The 22,168-nt window shown below is 44.4% G+C and overlaps 1 long non-coding RNA gene across 1 annotated transcript in view; it reads left to right on the plus strand.

The window, feature by feature from the left end:
• LOC114015215 (uncharacterized) overlaps nt 1-12,785 on the plus strand; it is a 47,540-nt gene extending 34,755 nt beyond the window's left edge. The window contains exon 3 of the long non-coding RNA XR_003559014.2: nt 11,230-12,785. This is a non-coding gene — a long non-coding RNA (uncharacterized LOC114015215). The remainder of the gene's footprint in view (nt 1-11,229) is intronic.
• Nucleotides 12,786-22,168: the final 9,383 nt, after the last annotated feature.

Here is a 22,168-nt window from a genome sequence, read left to right on the forward strand (position 1 = left end):
TTTTTTTCTTCCCTGTAGTGGAAAGACTTGAATGGACATTTGGTTTTACAAGACATGGCTTCTGTTCAGGAGCTGTAGATGGTCAGCTGGGAGCTTATAACACAAGACTTTCAGGGTTCTCATGGGCTGCTACAGCAGGGCTTTCTCCTTCACACATCCATATGTTGGAAGTCAGCAAGCTGTAAGGACAGTGGTTCAGGTTTCCTGGCTTTGCTGGGGGTTTGAGGTTCCCAGCTGCTCTTCAGTTTTCTAAAAAGAAGCCACAACTTTAGATTCTAGCTCCCCATTTCATGGTTCCCACTGCCTCAGAGACACACTCTTGTTTTCTTTAATAGAAAAAGTCAAAATGTTTGTGATTTTGCTCCAAATTAGCATTGGAAGCCATGGAAAAAATAGCCAAGTCTCATGCGAAACAGATACATTTTTCTGTAGCTCTCTCAAACCAAAGCACTCTCATTCATGGCTATGAAGTTATCTAAAGTACATTCAGCAAATACTGTTCCTGTCCTCACAAAACTCACCTCCTACACTTCTACCTTTTAGACTAGGCTGATTGAGTAATTTAACTATAAAGTGTTAAGTGGCTAGTTATTTATGGCACAGCAGCTGCATACGAAGCAGACTGAAATCACTAGAAGAGTGCAGAGATGCTAAGAGTGAGGGGAGCAGATAGAGGTGATGCAGCGCTGAAACTGAAATCCTACCCTGACCCTGTGTTTAAATGAATTGTCACAAGATCTTTAGAGAAAATTAGCTTAAGATTTAGAAGGCTTTCAAACTGGTTATGACATATTGGTTATTCCCGCGCCCCCCGACTGTAATTGATCTATTAAATAAAAGCAAAGCATTTTTTAAATTAGTACTGTTTCTATTTACAACACTGATTAGCACCAGAACAAGGCCAGGTATACCCATATTGATTGTATAGGCAAAATATTAACAGATCCTGGCATTGCTAACTGCTGTGTATGAGGTTTCTGTGTCCCAGGGACAGTTCAATTCCTTTTCCACTGATAGAAACAACACATTTGTTCTCAATGTATTACTTTGCAGTGCAGAATTTTCTCTGACTTTCTCAAGAGCCAATTTTAGAGCAGAGCGAACAATCAGTGAAATGAACAGTGGCTAGCATGAAGGGACAGGGTGAACAAGCCGCAGACTCTAGCAGAGATTTCTTTTGATCAGAGGAACTGCTCATGACTTTTGTTCAGTGTCGCATAATGAAAAAAAAATATCCTCTGGTGGAAAAAAAATCTGCCTGTGTCACAGTGGAGTCAGAAGCTGGCAGTTGTAGCGCCTAGACTATTGTTTTAATGATTACTTGTGTTTGCAGGATATGGCATGATCATACAAAATGCGCCTTTGTATTGCTTCCCAGTTTTGAAAATAGCTGTAAGTGGTGTGGGTTAGAGCAAACAACCAGGCAAAGCAGAACTGACTTAATTGGAGAATGGTTTGGAGTCATACGCCTGGGTAGCAGGGTAAAAGGGATGTGTCCAGGGAATTACTGGAGGGAATTTGGTAAAACTGATGGCTTTTTTTGGGAAAAAAAACCCCATAATATTCTCATCTTCTTCCTATAGCTGCACTGTTATTTATGGATAGGACTGAGGGGGAGGGAGGGAGGGGTGCTTAGAAGGTGCTGACCTTGTATTCTCTGTATTGCTTTGTAAACTCTATTCTAAAATTAGGAGATTTACAGATGTATTTATTTTGAAATAAGAATATTTTGTTCTGGTTTGGAATAAACCTCTCCAGAATTGGACTTGTCACCTGTGGGGGCAAGATTTGAGGGCTGCACTGATTGCTACGGAGAAACAGGCTGCAAGCACAGAAGGGGAGAGCCTTACCTGGGAAGCCACTGCTTGTCCCAGCAGAGTAGGACCACAATGGGGGGGGGGGGGAGGGGGGGGGGGGAATTGCTATTCCAGAATGAGATTATGCAGAGAGTTACCCCAAAGAGCTGGGCAGGGAGAAGTGTATCACCAAATTATTATATTCTGTAGGATCTCCCTCCTGAGGGTGTATTCACATTCTCATGCTTTGATTTAGCAGCACAATCTCACCATTACCATCACTATTGCTTTATTTGCTATTCTTAGTTTTCAGGCTATTAAAAGAAAAGTTTTTTACAAGAGAAAAATAGTCTACCATCTTACTCTGCCAGTAAGCAGGGATTTATCATGTAAGACATTTTTCTAGACTGACAGATTAATATTATTCTTTGGAGTCGTGGTTGGGAAAGGTGAAAAATAAAATCAAAAAGGACAAAGAAGTTAGCACAGCACAGTGTGCATGAGGTACCCTGAGCAGAGAAAACACACTGGATGACACACTTGGGGTGGAACAGAAGTGGGAAAAAGTAATTTTATCTCAGCACTTGCTTTGGCTGACTTCTTAGTCGCCAACATGCTAATGGCTCTTCCCCTAGCAACTACAGAGCTTCCAACATGCAACTATTCTTTGGTCATAAAGACAAAAAATGGAGTTTGCCAGAACAGAGCTACCCCATTCTGGGCTGCTGACAACAGTCCCAGACTGTCCATATGCTCTGCTGCACTCAAAAGTGGTAAAGCAACATTTTTCCTCCCGCTGGTGCCGGTGGTGTCCCTCTGGTTGTTATTGTTTCCATCCAGACCCTCTCCTCTTCCCTGGAGCTCCTGCCTGTTCTGTTTCAGGCTGTACTGACAGCAATGTCACAGCTCCTGAGTGCTGAGGAGAGCGAACAGATGTAGCTATTGTTGCTTCCCTGCGAGCCAGTGGCACGGCCCGTCTCACTTTATTTCTAGAAATGGCTCATGCGGGATGGCCATGGAATGGTTCAGAGTGACAAAAGGACATGGAGGGCCCAGGGATACTCCCACAGGGCAGGCCCAGGTGGAGGTGTCACTGGCCTGTGTCTGGCAGGGAGGAACAGGACCTGTTGCCTTCGGGGCTGTGGGGTCTAACAGTAATCTCTTTTTCTAAGGTGTTGTGTGTGATCAGGGAGGTGGGGAGCAGGGAGTGAGGTGGCAAAGGACTAGCGGGTCCACTAGCAGGGGATAGATAGGCAGTGCTCAGTTCTACCCAGCAGGAATTCAGGGCTCTGAAGGGTTTGGTAGAGATCGACTGCAGTGTTCCCTCTCTCAGTGAGCGCCATGGGATTTGGATTCTCTCTGCACAAAGGCAGAGCATGGGTGTTAGAAGAGACCCCCAAGCATTGCCTATGAAGCCTGTGTTTTCTTCACAGTACAGCTCATGATCAGCTTAAGCCCATGCTGCATTTTGAAGGGGCTGATCCCATTTTCTCTTCCATCTCTCAGCTAGACACTTCCCCCCCACCCCCGTCTTGTTCAAGTCCAGCCAAAATCTATCTTATCATGGAATGGGCCACATACTTTGTGCAAGAGTGAGCAGGCAGGTAATGGTGGCAACCTGGCCTCACATCCGCTTAAGCTGACTGTGAAACTGCACCCTTGGCTGGGGTCATCTAATTCCCATGTTTAATTCTCTGTTAAGCATCCTGGTATCTTACAGCCCCCGGCAGAAATCCTTCTTGTTTGACTGACCTGGGGGTTCCTGATGCAGCAGACAAGCTTAGTCAGGTCAGCAGAAGAGCTGAAGGTATATCGAAACACTAATTTCTTCCTTTAGCCATTAGCAGCAGAGGGAAAAATTCATTGTTCTGATTCCTTTCCATGAAAGACAAGAATGGACAAAATACTAGGTTTTTCCACCATTAAATCTGTCTTCCCAAACCTACTCATCACAATTTACTGTGCTTTCAGAGGAGACTCAGTGCTACATGCTGTTGTCTTGAGGGCAAGGATTTTTATGTTTATCTGCGCACTCACTGCCAAGGCAGATAGGAGACTTTATTCTCTACATTATCACTATTTTTCTACTTCTTAGGAGCCAGTTTGACTTTAAAGAGAGGGGTAAATATTTGAGCTTATTTTGCACACTTAATGTGAGGCTCCGGGGTTTTTTTTTTTATACTTATTTATATCCACTAAAATAATCAGCTCAAACAGGTTTTTTCAGCTTCTTGGGCTAAAAACTTCCCTTTTGCTAATTTTCACTTGCTCTGTTCATTATTCTGTGCTAGACTTTTCCCTCCCCTGATTGCATGTTATCACCTTCAATGGAACAGCTGTGTCATTGCTAAAGGGTGTTAATCTTCCCCTATCTGGCACCTTATTGACAGCTAGAGTCAGGAAGGCCCCCAGTCTTTTCTGACTTGGGTGACTTCTCAAAACATTCCTTTTTTAGCTTCCTTTTCATTTTGTAGCAATTCCGCCATAGTCTGACCTGGAGAGGTAGCCACAGCCTAGCACAGCCCCTCCTGGGCTGCTGAAGCCAGGTTCGAAATGTTCTGCCTAGATCAGTTGTAGTGATTATAACCAGGAGAATATTCCCCAACAATGTCAAGGGACAATAAGCCACAGCTAATCAATAAGCACAATACCTACGGCACACCAGAGCCCAGAATAGAAACTGCTCCGGCAGGTGGGACAGCTGGCTTGAATTTTTATGTAGCGGTTGTGAAAGGCACTGTGGCTTTCAGAGAGACAAGAGCCGCGCTGACAGTGACAGATCCCCCGTTACATTGTGCCACTGAACAGAATGAGCCACTTCAGCAGATATATAGCTCATTTTTCCTGAGAGTTTTGTAATGGGTTGGAATTAGTCTAGAATTTCATTTTTCTGAATTCCCTTTGCCTGCCAGCGTTCTGGATTGCCCTGCAGTTTCCAAGGTCACCTTGACTTTCGGCAGATCTGGAGAGTTGCCGTGACTCTGGAAAGCTCCAGGGCAAATTTGTGTGCTGAGCCGATGGCCTGTACAGCTCTGCCTTAGAACAGCCAGTGCAGCAGTGGGCACTCTGGTCGGGATTTCTGCTGTTCCTCGTGAATGCTGGGTCCAAGGGGATATCTTCCAGAGACAGCCAGTTATGCAATGGAGGAGCAATAGGAAGCACCCTTTTTTCCCAGTCTTTATGCTCCTTGACTGTTAAATAAATGCAGATATTCCGATTTATCCTGCCTGTGTTCAAACACAGCCCTGAGGTGCTGAAGTTGGCAACAACTTGCCTTTTTCCTCCCAAGTCAATAGAAAGAGACTGAAACCACCGAGCCCACTTATGGCTGGTGTTGCTTCGTAGAGGTCTCCCCCGTGGGTGGTACAAGAAACCCTGAGCAGCAGTTCCTAACTGGAGACATTAAGCAGTTAATCAACACCAGTTGTCCTGGCCTCCTCCTGCCTCCTCCTGGAGTCACTGTAGCAGAGTGGTGGCCACCAGAAGTGGGACCTGACACAGCCCACAGCTGATATAACCTTAATTTCCCACTGAGCCTGAACATTTCTGACAGTAGAAAACATTTACCAGTGGACTGCTGAGCAGATCAAGATGGATACAGTTCTCTTGTTGTTTGTATTAGGAGGTAGGTCCAGAAAAAGGAGACAAATGGGGTCATAAAAGACATGTAGCGTTTATTTTATAAAGCTATTTATATAGATTTAAAAAGCTATATATATAAAGCTATTTATATATTTACTCATCCAGCCTCTCCAGTACTTAAAAAGGCAGCTGAGTGCGGCACAGGAATTTGAGTACAGAGCTGAGAACGGGGAGTGTAGCGGCTTTTGCAGGACTTGAACTGACAATCTAATTTTACTCCCAGTGTAATTGGAGTTATCTAATTGACTATGATTATTAAATTTATTAGACCGGTCAAAACTGGGGCAATACTAATAGGCAATCTGTGCCCAGAACGACTTTACCTAACAGCCAATGTACAAGTACTCACTAGATGATATGCTATATCCTAATTTGAAGGTACATGTGCTGGCTATGACTGTCAATTGACTTCAGGCTTGACCCTCACAAATACTGTATTCCCCTTCAGATACACTTTCTGTGGGGCTGCAATTCCAAATATTCTGCTGCATCTCCAAAGCCATCAGCAGATTTCTTTTGGGCATGAGCTGGGACAACGACATTTTCAGATAGGCTTGGCCAGACGTAGTCGTTAAAAGAACTAGGCCAACGCAGAGCATCGTTAATGAAAGAAACACAGACCCCCCCCGGAAAATATGAACATCAGGTTGTTTGGCCACCAGCTGATTCCTTATCAATAAGTGATGCAGCAGAAGGCGAAGTTGTATTAACACATGCTGAGAGGCGGCTGTCACATGGAGAGGCACCGCACTCGGGATAATAACCTGGTCTCAGTATTCTGGAGCCCACATCAAAGCATAACATGCCAGACACCCATTTTTTTTTCCTTTTTTTTTTTCTTTAGTTTTGATTTTCACACTACACATGAATAACCTGCTCAGCTAAACAGCCTTAGCTGCCTCCCACCGCGTGTGCCCTGGGCCCTGGGGAGCTGAGCTGGCTGGCTTCAGGGCTTCAGTTAAGTCACCGCTTGCTGCCTGGGTGTGCTTGCCCTGCCGTAGTTTGATACAGTCATATATTACAAACGACTCTTTTTCCCATCTCAGGAGAAGGAAAACCATCAAAAACTGGCTGAATATTTGATCTGATGTAAAATGAAAGAATAATGCACTCAGTGTAGTTATAAGTTTGCTTCAGGATGTCGGCTTTGTTCACTCTGACCAAACTCTGTGCTCAGAGCTCACAGCCAGACAGCTAAGAGAAGTCTGAATATTATTTAAAGGATTGGTAAGGTCACGGTGGCCTGAACCTCTCGGGTCTGAGCTAATCTCCTTGGCACAGCAGCCTGCTCTTGCTCAGCAGCTTGTGCTTGCAGGTACATTCGTGTAGAGCAATGCCATCCAGTGGTTGCTCAGATTCATCACAAAGCCAATGGCTCCTTCCTGAGGGACATTACACGAGCCAGCCGAAATGTTTCTGCTCTGGTTCCCAGATAAGGCATTTCTCAGTTATTAAAAGACTGTGACAATGGCCAGCTTGATTGCCTCCAGCTTGTTTGGCTTTTTGCCAGTAAAACCCAGGTATGTTTTAAGTAGCAGCCACTTGAAAATGGTTAATAGACATTTGGGGGGAAATAATATTTTATGTATGCAGTCAAAATACACATCGTCAGGCCTGGATTTTGGTGTGGGGAGTGGTTAAATGGAGTCACGTGGAAAATTACGCTGACTTTTGAGACAAAAATGCAGTCTGTGAATGAAACTTTCCCTGTCCAAAGGCTGGGAGATAATTGATGTCACTCGGTGGGACATTCTTCCTTGAGGACTATGCCCAAAGGAAAGGACAAGCAAGGGCTGTGCTGTGCAGAACATTTCTCCATCAATGTCTCGTTTTAAGACCCCCAGCGCTGCTGGTTACACAAGGGCTGGACATTTTGGGAGGGACCTTAAACCTGCCTAGCCGCATCCCCTCTCTCGCCTTCTCCCAAAGACGCACCATCACACGGTGGCACAGGCCAACACCCTGTAGTGACTAAATTAAGCTGGCAACATCTACTTGCCTGTTGCACTCCCCAGGTCAGATGTAATTGCATGGCCGCAGACGTGGATGATGTATCACACCAAAACCACGACCCTTTGGCCCATCCCCGGTACATTCCAGCACAGGCTCTGGCCGCGCTGAAGGGGGTGCGTGTACCCAGTGGGTCCAATCCTGCTTTACACCTGGGCCCTTTCACGCTGCTGCTGAGCTGCCAGCCGGGGTGCTGGGTGCCCGCCTGCTGCCCTGTTTCGGTGTGCTGCTGCTCCGGCTCTGCGGTACAAATTCCAATCAGGTGCAACAAAGCCCACCGGGTGCTGCTGACAACAGGTGTCTCATTAAACATCTCTCAACCTTACAGGCATTCGCATTGACAAGAACCAAACTCACACTCAATCACAGCTTAATCACAGCCAAACTCTATTAACAAGTCATACTAATTACCAACTTCTAACAATTTCTCAGGTTCAGAGGCAAAATATCCTTTCTTTATAGATGAAAACAGACTTGTGATACTCCAGCTCTGGCCATAATTAGGTCCTTTTAAACAAAACAAAACTAAAATAAAAATCCAGACAGATCCCTTTGTGATAACAGTCCTGAAATTACAGTTGTACAACGAGATGTTTTGTTTGTTTTAATTTTGTATCTGCTATGTTGCCCACAAGGGTCCAATTAGCTTGTTACAGATGCTTGTATCAGTTTTATCCACTTGTCTTTTTAAAATTTTTTTTTAAGAGGGGTAACTTGTAGCACAGATTGCTGGCCTGCAGGCATCCAGAGATCAACAACCAGCTTTCTGTGATACCAAGCCCCCTGTGAAACAGGCAGTCCTTACCCACAGCATTCATAATGCAAAGGGTAAAATGAACAGAGGGGAGGGAGGAGCTTGCGCTGGATTTTGGATTATTGTGGAATAATCTGGTGTGTTCAAAAGTGGCCTGAAGATGGCAATTCTGCCATGGCTAAGAATAACTTTGACAAACTTTGGTTGCTACACCTTGGAAATTGAAATGCAGGTTTTATTTTTACTAGTGTGAAGCGCTGCCTTGCAACAACACAGAAAGCTCTTAAGATGTGGCTTTGAATTGTCCATGTCACTATTTATTCTTGTCCCCTGGTATGTTTGGCACACGTGTAATTCTGTGTTAACCTGGACGCTCTCCTCCATTGTGTGGCTGTGTTGAGTGCCCGAGCACTTGAGAACTCACTTGTGTAATCGATACGCTTACAAAAGGGTACATATAAATAACATGAAGAATCTGACTTGAACTGACAGTGGGGCTATCGCAGCTAGGGCTAATGCCTCATCCTTAACTCATGCTGCTGCTGGAGAGGGGAAAAAAAACCCAACAAACCTGCAACAGACTGAGTTAAGGACTAACGTAAGATTTCCTAGCATTTTCTGAGCAGTGTGGCTCAAGGGAGAAAGCTTCCTCCAAGTACCTGCAGTGCAAAATACAGAAGCTAGTTTTTTACCTGTTCTTGGGTTTAGTTGCTGTTTGCTTTTCCTCCTCTTAATTTTAAAAGGAACTTAACATTTCTCCTGGAAGATTATAATGATGCAGCTCAGCAGAGACTCACCAGCTCGAGGCTTTGTATCCGCAATTTTTACCTCCGGCACAGTCAGTTTTGTTTCTTCAGTGAGGCGCGACAGGCTGAGCACAGGATACCTGGAGCTCCTGGGAGAAGGCTGCATTTCCTGGGCAGGTTGGTGTGATGTGGGGTCTGAGTTCAGCTTGCTGCGAGTTGTTACGCGATGGAGCTGCAGGCACCTGGAAGCAGCTGCAGGGAGGAGCAGGGTGGCACCCAGCTATGGAGAAGAGTGAGGCAAACCCACCCACCTTCGATGCCTCCAGTGCAGCCCCACGGGCTCCGTTCTTTGCTCGCCTGCACTGCTGGAGACCAGCTGGGACCCTGGTGTGACAAAAAGTGTCACAATGCCTTAACGGTAATGAAAGATGGGGGGAAATCAGTCCAAAAATTATCGTTACTTGGTAAATGCAGAAGGCTTGGGTTTAAGGTTCAGTGTTGAAGGCTTTGTCTTGCAAGGGTACAGCCCTCTCATCCTGACACTGCCATCCTCCTCTGTCCTGAGGCTGACTGGGTACGGTGAGGTGATGGCCTGCCAGAGGATGGAGCACAGACCATGGCGCAGATCTACAGACAGAGATCAGCCCACTGTGCAAAGCATCGTACAAAGCTTTTCTGCAGCTTTCAGGCTGCAGATGGATCAGGCCAGTGTTTCCCTTCTTGCTAGTCTTCCACGTGAGCTGGCAGCACCTTCCCAAATGTATTTCAGCAAGGAGATGTACCAGAGACAGATGGGATACAGTTAAGCTGCAGGTGAGTAACAGGGAAATCCTGGTGATGCTACACACGGGTGCCTCTACCCGACCTGACAGCACAGGGAGCCCTTTACCGGTACTGCACAGCAGTGGTGCTGCAAAAGGTGGCACCGCTGCTGCAGGCACTTCTGTTTCTACGACCCTGAGTAGATGTGCTTGGAGCAGCCACACTGCCACTGACAAGTGGCATCTCTCATGCCAGTGAAGGCGAGATTTTGAGGCTCAGGAACAAGGAGAAGTAGAGGGTTTGTTGGTTTAGTTTGTGTTTTGGTTTGGTTTGTTTGTTTGGTTTTTTTTCTGTGAAAATGCTTGTTTTCAGTGTGAGGTCCACTCCTGCTTGAGCAGCAGGAGAAAAAAAGAAGGTCTTTGTTCATAGCCATACTAAGGCAGTACAGGAGATGAGATATCCATGTGCAATGGAATAACCATGAGAACATTCATGCAGTGTTTCATCAAGGGAAAACGGGATATTTTTGTCTAGCCACAGTCTCGTTCCTCTTCATAAAAGGCTGTTTCAGACCAGAGCAGAGCACCCTTTTCCCTGGCTTTTGCCAGCTGAGATTTGGTAGAAGAGGTTAGCAGGTGCTGATGCAGGCTTCAGAGGTTCTTGCTGGTTCCCACGTTCCTTCAGCATACAAGCCCAGGGCTGAAGCAATCTGGCTCCTTTTGGGGAGTACAGCGTGCACGATCAGCAACAACCCTTCCTGGTTCTGAGCTTTTCTCTGGCATATGAATTTCTTTCTTCTTCATGGACTTTTATTATTCCTGAACTTACAACCCCCCCCCCCCCCAAAAAAAAAAAAAAATAAAAATACAATTGAAGCTTTATTATTTTGTGGAGCTGTCGCTTCTGATCAGAAACTGAAATCCTGCTTCATGCTCCTCCAATGTAGAAATCTGTCAGGTAAATAGAAATCACCTCGTAAAAGCCCTTAAACAGCTCTGGTTTATATTTTAATTGAGGAACAGAACATTTTAAGCACTTTTATTGGGTGGCGCCTGCTGAATGACAGATGTCTGTGGTGGAGTAATGCTGAGCACACTTTCATAAAACAGGGCAATTCCTTGCTTAAAACATTTACAATTAAAAGCTTGATTGAATAACAATGAGTTCTGTGCATGGAGCTCATTTCTGCACTTGTTTGTGCACCTGAATCAGGCTGTGATCATTCAGTAGGTTGGATACGAGGTGCCAGTTGCTTTGTTCAATGACCAAATAGTGCTCACAGGCACAGCTGGAAATATGCCTTTGATTTTTCACCAAGATAGAGATAAGGTATGCTATGCTGTGCTGTTAGACTTGTTAATACCCTCGTTACACCTGGGAGACTGGTTTTTGGATTTTTTTTTAAACTACATGTTAGTAACTCTCCCAACTTGTCAAGAACCAGAGATTTAAAAATGAACGCTAATCCTTAGCAGCTGAGAAAGTCTTAACTGGCTTCTGCTTTGTTTTTTCTATCTAGCTCCTGTGACCTCTATTACTGTAATACCCGAGAACGTCACCTTTGTTCGTGCACGGATACAGTATCTGAAGGAAGTTATGTTGGTATTAATGGTATTTTCTTCTGTTACATGTGGGGAACTGAGGCACAGAGAAGTCACACGACTAGGCCAAAGGTGTTCTTCAAAAAGGGGTTCCAGTGCTGTAGGAACATGACCAGTCTTTGGATGGTATTTAAAATTCAGCCTTGTGAATGTAGAAATAAGCTTAAAGAAAGCACAAAATACCCAACAGCAAACCAGATGACACGGCACAAACTGCAGCCTTTCACTCAAGCCAACGAAGGGACTCAAGTGAGAAAGGATTTCAGGTTTCAGCCCTTCTGAACTGAAAAAGACCGTGTCTAAACTGACATCAGCACAAACCTGAGAAGGCACAGAAAATCCTAATGGCAAGGACGTGAACTGCTGAAAAACAGCCTCACTTTTCTCAAAAAAAAAGATGGACCCACAAAGTAGATGTTGCCACAGCAGAAAGAACATGTGTCATGGGAACAGCAGAGGCAAAATGTGTTGTGGGAAAATCTTGATGGATTCAGCCCAGGATGAGAATATGCAAATTTATGCAAAATTGAATGCAATTGAACAAGATAACATATATCCCAGCAATGAAGAAAATTTACAGCATACTCGGAAAAAAAGATGGAGTTTAAATCCAGTGGGGGTCTGAGGAAGTTTAAGCCATCCCCAGTGACTACATTTTGGCAGGAATATGAAGGTTTCTCCAAAAATGAGTCAGGAAAGTGCTGCAGAAGTGAAACAAGGAGTAACAGAAGTGCAAGGGTCAGTTACAGAACTAAATGGAAGACATGTAACCCAGCCCTCCTACATAACAACAGAGTAGGTACTAAGTAATAATATAGTTTGTCTGCTACTAAAAAGTCACCCTGTAGTTCACTTCTGGGATACTGTATGTTTTTTCTCTTCTCGGCCTGCTCTACTGGCAGAGTGATTTTGAAGAGTTGCTGGTTTCCAGCTCCAAAGTAGCTAATTTCAGTTCCAGGGGAAACAAAACTCTAAACTAGCTTTATTTGTAAAATCCTTTAAGAAGTGGGAATGTCCTCTGGTTGTAAGAAAAGGGAGTGCAATTCAGAGCCTGGTACAAATTTAATTAAACATAATCTTCCTTGTGGAATGAGTTACTGAGCTCTTTCAGGCTAAACATCCTTGATTTTTATTGTGCTGTCCTCCAATAACACAAACCCTTTTGCAGGGCCATGCTAGCCCATCACCTGCCTTCACCGTGGTGGCACAAGTTGCCCTGCCACCGACAAGGAACATTCTGGGAGCTAATAACTTTCTACTTTTACATGGCAAATCCATCTCTCTGGGTTGTCAGATCACTCCGACACGTCTCTCCCGCATCAGGAAACTACCAATGCTGTCCCCATGCTGCTGGGGTGAGGAACACACGGAGCCGCACCGGCTGCACAACAGCACCGACTGCCCTGCACCGCCCATAGAAACAAACAGACATTTCCAGCTACTTAAAAAAAACTGCAGGGGGGTGGGTGGGGGGCTGGGGTTGGGAAATAATGTGTTGGGGCTGTTACTCTCTACAGAAAACAGGTCCCCTGATCTTGGATGCATGGCTGAGCTCGGCATGAGTAAAGGAGGGAGGTGTGCGCTGATGGAGGTGCTGAGGATCTGGCTTGCAGACCTGCCTTTGCGAAGGGTCAAGACAATCTCACGTAAGGCACAACTCTGTTAGTTTTGTTCTCTTTTTTTAGGACAGCCTTGGCTTTTTTCTGGGAATGACATTCTGCAATGTGTGAGAAATGAGAACAAATCAGTCTAAAGGGAAAGAGTGCAACACATCGGCTGCAAGCCTAAGTAAATACTAAGGTCTGCAGCTGCCTGGCCGAATTTTGTTTTTACATACGTAAGACAACTTCTATCAACGCAGTTGTATTTCACAAACCTCTCTCTTTTGTTGTTAACCATTTATAGCTGCTACCTACTGAACAATAACAAAATAATAATAAAAGAAAGTCACCTCTTTATTAGAAAAGAGATAATTCCTAAGCAAGATTATATACTGCTCTGAAAAGCTACTGGGACTTTCTAATGATAAATCTAGTCCCCACATGCCCCTTATTCAGTGGGATGTGTTCTTTCAGCCTTGACGGTGGGCTGGGAGGTGTCCTCTGCCATCCCGGCACAATGGCCTTGGCTGGGGCTTTAGTATTCCTTGGAAGTGCCCCACTGTGTGTGATGAGGGTTTTCATGAAGATGCAGCCAGGGCTTGAGTCAAAGCACAGCAGTGTCGAAGTGGATCTTTCCAGGGATGCTGGGATGTGAAGTGCTCGTGGGTTTCTTTGACAACGGCAAAATGAGTCCTTGTGCTGTATTCCCCAGGCTTTCTTCTAGACGTCTACCAGTTACACCCTTCCTTCCCGCCTGCAATTAGCACTTACAGTGTTGCAAAGGGAGATGAGATTCGCTCTCCACCATCCTCCTCCAGAAATCACTCACACCTTCCCCACTGGGTGGGAACATGCACTGTGGGTTAGGAAATATTCTCATAGTGGAATTACATTTGCAGCAATCCTACCCCCGCCTCCTGTTTTCTTCTGGCTATTAGACTCCACTGCTCATCGTGGTACAGGAGCACGTGAACACAAAAGCTCAGGCACAGCATTTGGTTCAGCAAAGACCCAAATCTCCGTGATTCTGTTCATCCCCCCCCCCCCTCCCCCCCCCCCCGGAACTGCACATGCACGAAGAGGGCCCAGTATGTTTCATACAGGGTAACTGGAGCTGGATAAGTGCCTGCAATTTTGGAAGAGTGGGTGAGGAGAGAAGTGGGAGTGTATGACCGTTGACCTTAATTAGAGGAGATAAAAATGTCGAAACATGATTCCTAAGAAAACCAAGGAAGGCCTCTATTGTCGAGTGTTTCCACATGGATGCCACTGAGAAGAGGTCAAGTGCTTTCTATATACTTTAAGTAAACAGCAGATTGTGAGTTCACTGTCTGGACTGGATTTGAGCAGCCTCTCTGTTCTGCAAGATCATAATTGAGTCTTATGTACTTGATATCCACCAACATTATTACTTGAGAGTTGTCAGGAAATAATACAGTGGTGATTAATAGTTATAAAGCTTGTTAGTAAAACTATGCCTAATGTCATATATGGCTGACCCCATACTGGAATTGTCTCGGGCTCCTACCCTAAAAGAGCAACAATGATGGACTTAAAAAACAGCCTCTGCTTTTGGTGGCTTTGTATGATAAAGACATGTCTCCTTGCATATTCATTATGTAAAAACTGCACATAGCCTTCAAAATTAAATCTGCTAAATGAGAAATAGGTTGTATGTCAGGAACAGAGTGCTCCAAGTAAGGTATTTTATTTAAATGCTACTGTGAAGCGTATCAAGCCAAATTAAAATGTTAGGCATAAAATTCTTCTGTTCATCTTTGCAGCTATCCTGACTGAAGGTTAAGAAGACTGAATGTGGTGGGTTTGTTCCAAAACCAGCTCCATTTGCCTACCTAGAAGTGGGACAACAACCTTATTTCAAATTTGCAAATTCGCCTCTAGTGTTACAGCCGGCAATTACATTATTAACAGGTAGCAGTATGTATCTCAGGTGCTCAGCATCTCTTCCATACCCAGGAGAGACCATGCCATCCCCTTATTAAAGGTCTTGTTTACAGACAGGGAAACTGAGTCAAAGAGCAATGATCCAAGACCTCAGAAATCAGTGGCAGACCATCCAGAGCCCCCAGCTAGACCCAGCAGACCTAATAACTTCTCCAGCTATTACAAGCAGGAAGAAAGGGCAGGAGTGCTCATAGGGCATAATTGGAAACAGATGAATCACTGGAAATCTTCTTGTCCATTCAGTGGGCTTCAGCTGAGGATTTGAGATATTGTGACCCAAATTATTTAAGGTGTATTGCTGGGAGGAAGGAATGAGGCATGAAACTTGGAGAGCTTAGTTCCTGAGATTCCTCTTGGAAGCCAAGCTGTAAAGCTTTAGATGCACTTGAAGCAAAAAACCCCTTCCTTCCCTGCCTGCATCTGCCTGTGAAAAGGAAAAAGAAAGTGCAGCTGATTTGTGAATGCTTTCTTGCTAGCACTGTGGATTTGAAATCTCTGTCCTTGATTAAAGTGGGGAATGCAACTGCACAAGTCATTAATTATTACTGATAATCCAAAGTAGTGATGGAGCCAAATAAAAGCCTCCTGCCACTATGATCAGATTCTGGAAAAGAGACAGACCCGAGAGCCTCCAGCCTATTTGCTTTTCCCTTTTTTGTGCAAGATGTGTCTGAATTGCTAGGTCTCCAAACCCTGCGTGTACTCAGGGTACCTGATGTCTACAGGTACAGATCAAGAGATATGAACTTTATCTACACAGATGGCAAAAAGCAGCTTACAATTCCTTTAACATGTGACCAGTCCCAATTATGGCTTCTTCCACATGACATCAGTATGCGATGGAGGATCTCACTTTTTTTTTTGCCAGAGGCGAATGAATACATTATCCAGCAGTGAGGCGTGGGGCAAGCGGATGCGTAACTCTGGGGTGATTTGGATTCCACGCTCGCGCGGGGGTGTGAGCCAACCTCAGAAGTCATTTTCACTGATGCTGACACATAGGGCATCCCTCAGAGACCTGTCTATCAAACTGCAACATGCTTTGCAGAAAAATTAGATTACTCATGCTACAATAAAGAAGGAGAAGATGACAATGATGAAAAAAAAAAAAAGGACTTCAAAATATAACAGCTATTTATTAAATGAATAAAATTTCTGACATTGGGAAGGTATCCTAGAGACTTTTTATTTATTTATTTTACCTCTTGCAACCCATTTCAAGGAGAGCTAGTTGGAAAGACCCTATTAATTTGACACTGCCTCTGGAAAAAACACTACTTCATCATGATTGTCACATTACTGTACTTGTGAAATATCATCTTAAATAGTCATTACAATTTTGCTGCTGGTCTTGCTGCAGTCAGCAGCAGCAGGATTTCCTTTGGCTTTGGTAAGAGCAGGATCAGGCCCTCTCTCTCCTTCTCTGTCTCTCTGAATTGCAAATGGATTGTTCACGTGTCAGCTGGGTAACTAGGCAAAGTTCACCGTGCTCAGTTCAAAGCATGCAAGATGAAGCTCAGGGCATTTTACTCACAGTATTTGCCAAGTTCCTCAGGTCTACAAAAGTGTTAAAGTGGTTTAATACAAAATCCATAAGACAAACATTACGCAGCTATGTGTGAACCCCTGTCCAATAAAATCTATTTCTTTGGGAAAAAAATACAAAGTAGTAAAATATACTTAGTAAAGAAAAGAAAAGGCTATGTGAAGCTTAGTAAAATCCTATAAATCAGAATGCCGAACAGCTTCAGGAAGGGTGATTTAAAATAAATCTGCAGAAGAACACACACACAATCCATAGCTGGAAACGGAGCTGGACAAGTGCCGAGGTTAGAACATCTCAGACAGCACTGCAGGACTGGTTTTACAATACCAGATAATGGAAAGGTCTGGCCAAATGCTGATTTTTCTTCTCTAGTAATAACAAATCTGTGCTGGGGGCTTCTGCAGTATTTGCTCCTTGAGCTATTCCCCAGGAATGCTATTTGGGAGGGCTAATTGAGATTTTTAACTCCACCTGCCCTGAATCTCCTTATAATATCACTGCTTATAGCTGCAAGTTCTATTTTACTTATCGTTACCATTTTTTAAGGAGCCGGTCGTATATTGGCTTGATTTGCAGAGCAGCTCCAGCCATTTCCCATGGGGTTTACCTTCCTGTCTTGTGTCTCCCTTCAAAATATTTCTTCCCAGGGGTAAGCTCTGGGTCCCATCCAAACCAGAAGAGGAGTACCCAAGCTCTTCTGGGGTCCTGCATCTTGCACAGCCTCAGAGCAGCTCGTGGCCTGCTGACCAGAGCAAAGGACAGATGCCAGTTTGCCTTTCCTGGCTCGCTCTCCCACTGTGTGACACTGCAAGGTGCAGTACCAGCCCAGCTCCACCTTTAAGCCTGCCGTGTAGGTTTTGGGGTTTGGCTTCTTAATACAGACATGCGACTTCTACATGACCACACATAGTGGAAGTACGCAGAATTACAGGTCTCTCAAATTGTCAGAAGCAAATATGATCAGATCTGGTTCTTGATCTCATTACTGTCTAAAAGATTTGTCTGGCATTTTTAAATGCCATGATTTATGTTCTTCACCTTAACACAGCCCTTGGTAGTGTAAACCCAGTAACTCCATTATTCTCCGGGGCAACTCTAAAGTATCCGATTGGAAAATTTTCACAACACTGTGTCTATATGAAAATATTAACATGGATTAAGACAAGTTAATAGATTTTAAACCAGGCTATAGCATGAGAACCAGTGAGAATAAATCAAGTAACTTTGCCTAACTACAGAAAGTATTTGTAAAGCCCTGTAAGGTTTCCATTTCCTAAAGCCACCTGCCATCTCGAATGTCCCTAATCAGTCACAGATGCTGGATACCAACCTGCTAACCCTATGGCTTTGAGAGAAAATATTGCACTTTGTAAACTCATTCTTGGGTATTTCCTTAATTTTTCTTAAACTAAACTTTCATCCCTTATTTTTCACTTAAATATAATGAGTTAAATCAAATCTGACATTTTGCCCTGCTTACCCTTACAGTTCTGTTTAGCTGTTTTCCTACCTACTTCTTGAAAAGTCTGAAGACCTTAGTGTTTTGCTTTTTTATTCAATCATTAGGGTATTTTTTTCTACTCCACATCTCATGATCGCCCTCCTGGTGTTGAGCAATCCTATTAAATGCAGAGTTTTGACTATTTATTCCATTGCCAATGGAAAATGAATGTTTTTCTGTTCTTAACTTATGTCTGTCTCCATGCTGAAGATGTACCAAACACTGAGCTTTTCTGAAGCACCGTGGAAACATTTCTTAACACCCAAACATAATGTTAAAAAAAAAACCCCACACCAAAACCCCCCATACTCCTGAAGAAATAAGAGCCATTTTAAAGGCCTCATCCAGCACCCACTGGAATCAAAATAAAGAATTTCACAGATTAAAGAAGGTACCAAGACAGACTCTGGTGCCAAAGACCGTTAGATGCTGCTCAGCTACATTAGTACTCAGGCAGAACCGGGGTTTGGCTTGGCTCGGGAAAGAGCCATTATTTCACTTTAGCTCATGAAGACAGACTGGGAGTGGGAGTTGTAATGGAGGTAGGAAGCAGACTGGATTTTATTAGTCTTCCATCATCTTTAAGAGATCCCTAACCAGATCAGGTTTCAGCCTCTCCCTCCACTCTTGTGTCAACCTTTGGTTCTGTTTTTGCTGGAGGATAAGTTTCATTATATTAATAAGCAGCACAAGTGGTTCCAATTGTGGAAGAACCACTCTGAGCTGTCAGAAATGATCAGAGGAGAAGTTTCAGCCTTTCCATGATCACAGCCTCCTCTTCTGGTGCCTCAACTCAGCACTTCCCCAGCGCACCTCACATTTTTAGCAGCCATGAAAATAATAAAAGGTATGTTTACATTTCAGTGAGGCTAGGTTATTTTAAGAAACTTTATTCTCTGATCATGGTAGTACATCTATGCTCAGAAACCAGATGCTAATGGGAATAATTGGGCGAACATCCAATCTACTGGCTGGGAGACTAGATCTAGGCATGCACTTTAAGGAAACTACACATCTTCAATCTACTGCAGTCACATTTCAAACACAAACATCTTTAATTACACCACTAAACCAGTAAGTTTGCATTTCTTATTACTAATAAAGAAGCAGAAAAACTCACAACAAAACACTCCGAAACCTGAGACTGTTAGATCCCTATCTTAGAGGGATCCATTAGTGTTTACCAGCAATAATGCTCAGCACGTCTTCCTCACAGCATCCACCCGAAGGAATGGGGTTTAGGTAGACAAAGCAATTTAAAGAATCCCTACAAGGGTGCAAATATTACCAAGATTAATTTTCCAGATAGAAAAATGAAACACAGAAAGTTTTCAATTCATCTGAGTTCAACAAACTGGCCAGTAGAGAGATGGTCTGATGCGCAGCCCTGTGCTTCAGTCACTAACAGAGCGACGGGCACCCCTGGGACAGCAGATGGCAGTCCTCGTGGTACGCCCGCTGAAGCTGCTCGGGCTTTGTGCAGGAACATGTTTACACCAGCATCCATCCCCCAGGCTGCAGGACGAGGGTTTGGGTTCATGGATTTACCATGGAATGACTGAGGATCTTGCTTCCCCCCAACAGATTCCCCCACTGCTCTGGGAGGAACTGAGTGAAGTTTAGTTTTCAAATTAGACTCACCCGGGACTAGTCACTGAAATGTCATCTGTATGATGGAACAAAAAAAAAGAGGGGAGAAATGTAAAAGGAAATCTTTGTAGCCAGGACGACCTGACTCTCCCACAGTAGGAGACACAGGAATACCGTTTCATGTCATGGAGATGTAGTTAAAATGCAGACTGCATATCCTTGTTCTCAGAATTTGAGAGGTGTGGTTTATGCATGTGGACAAGCCATCGTTCCTCCCTTTGATCTATCACTTGATGTAGAAGAAGGCTTTTATGTGTTAGTCCCATATAATGGATAATTTAGTCTGAAACCATTATGAAAAGTATAACACTTTGGGTACATATGCTTCAATTATTCTTGAAAGTACAGGGAAATATTTTATGACATTCACATATATTTGAAGTAAAAAAAAAAAAAAAATCAAAACAAACCCAGAATTTTTGTTTACCATCCAAACAATTTTTTGCTCCTGAGGCAAGTTTACATGTATTGTAAAAGAACTCTGCCATTTTATGAAATATTTTTTAAGGTAGAATATATACTTGAATGTTTATATATATATTTGAATGTTTAATAGGAAAAATGTCAGAGTCATCATTCATTAAAATTACCAGTGGTACATACTGCTCTTTAGCCGCATGTATTTATTCCCTTTATGAATAAAACTACTTAACACAAAGAGCAATAAATAGAGTTAAATTCTCCTTGTTCAAGTGCACTTAGAGCTGAACTTTCAAATTAATCCCATCACCCTTTTACAAACAGAGCTGCCCAGAGGAAGGCCTGACAGTTCCCTATAAAACCACGAACTGCCGATACGACATCAGTCACCCTGACAGTGAGCAGGGCTGGAGTATCCCCTTGTCCCATAGGAGTGTTTGTGCTAGGAGAGCATTCTAAGAAGGGTTCTTTGCAAGAGGAGGGTTTCCTTGTTTGTTTTCTTCCCCAAACGTGCTCCCCGTGACAGATCTGAGAGATGGCGACAGCTGGACACCAGAGGTGAATACTGACAGCAGTGTCACTGATGGCCTCCTGCAGGTCACTGTGCCTTTGTGCCTCAGTTTCCCTAATCTAAATTAAGCATCCTAATATAAGAGATTGTTTTTTCAATCAGGAAAATTATCTTGGCATTTAATTGGATATCTTTAATTTTCTTCTACTGAATAAAAGGATCCTCCCATAGTTAAAAGAAAGGATCAACCCCATTTCACATATCAGAGAAAGTGTTTGGGTGGGAGATGTCGCCCTGTAAGACCTCTGAACCCATCCTCTAAACACAGGGCTGCAGGCATTGCTAATTCAAATCGTTCAACTACCGGCAGAACATGTTTACCTCGGAGGCGTTCCGAGCTTCACCAGACAGCAGGGGACATACAAAGAGATGTCCTGCTGGCCATTCCCTCCCTGCCCACTCATCTCCCCTGATGTCCTGCAGGAGGTGGGACCCTGGTACCCCCATGGCTGCGACCGGTGCCTCCCCGAGCGACACAGGTGGAAGCCATGCCCGCAGATCCTGGCTTCTAGCACCTGATCCCCCAAAGGGGACTGGAAGAGGTGGACAGGCCTGCCTGCCCCGGCCACCCGCACCCACCTCACAGCCAAACCCACCGGAACAGCTCAACGCCAGCCGTTACTGCAGCGTCCCCGAGGCCTGCCCGCATTCGGCGCAGCGCACAAGCAAGCCCTTCCCCACGCGACACCTGCACTGAGCCCCGGCGGCAGTGCCCGGGCTCCGCTCGCTGACCCAGCCTGTACTGCAACCCATCCGCCAACTTACCCAAGATGAAAGGCGTCAAATGACAGCATACAGAGTGCTGGGAGCTGGCGGCAGAGGTTTCTTCTGCAGACATCTTGCTGGTTGTTTTAAGGTCTTCTGCCTCTAAGTGGCACCATGCTGAGTGATTGAACACTCGCTAGAATCTGTTCTACCTTTTATTGTAATGATTTCTTACAGAGCTCTCACTTTCCAAACTCTGAACTTTCGAGAGTACTGCCTGGATGTCAGAGCCCTCTCGTCAGAAACACCAGAGCCTTCTGGAGTGATGGTCCCCACTACTACAAAATCCCTTTGGAGAGCCACAGCTCTTAAACCGTCACTGGGAAAGTCTGAACTTTAGAGAAGGCTGTCACATCCCTGGGATTTGTAATGAGAGGTATTCAAAATACAGCCAGGCAGAGCTCTCGCTGGTGTAAATTGCCGGAGGGTTACACTGAATCATACCTGTGCGCGACCTGGCTCATCGTTTTGCATTTGCTTAAAGTAATTGGGCCCAGACTGTCTCGTATGCAACTTCTGCTCAGAAAGCAGGAAACCCTTTGAGAGGAGGATAGAGGGTGTCCCGGAATGGATGGGTCTGGTCTACACACACCCACACCCCCCCCCCCACTAGGCTGGGAGTCCTGAAACTGCCGAAGCAAACTGTACTCCTCAAACTAGCCATCCAGCACAAGAAATGTTGTACTTTTTAAACCAGAAGGAAGTAATCTCCTCTCAGTGCCGTAATGGGCTCATAATGCCAAAATATCCAGGTATTCAACCATCTACCATGAAATCTGCCTTTGCTTTACTACTTTATGACCCTTGCACACTTTGCAGAGTTCGAGGCTGTTTACTT

Source organism: Falco cherrug, chromosome 7 (genome assembly GCF_023634085.1).
Source record: "Falco cherrug isolate bFalChe1 chromosome 7, bFalChe1.pri, whole genome shotgun sequence".
In the NCBI taxonomy this organism is placed as follows: domain Eukaryota; kingdom Metazoa; phylum Chordata; class Aves; order Falconiformes; family Falconidae; genus Falco; species Falco cherrug.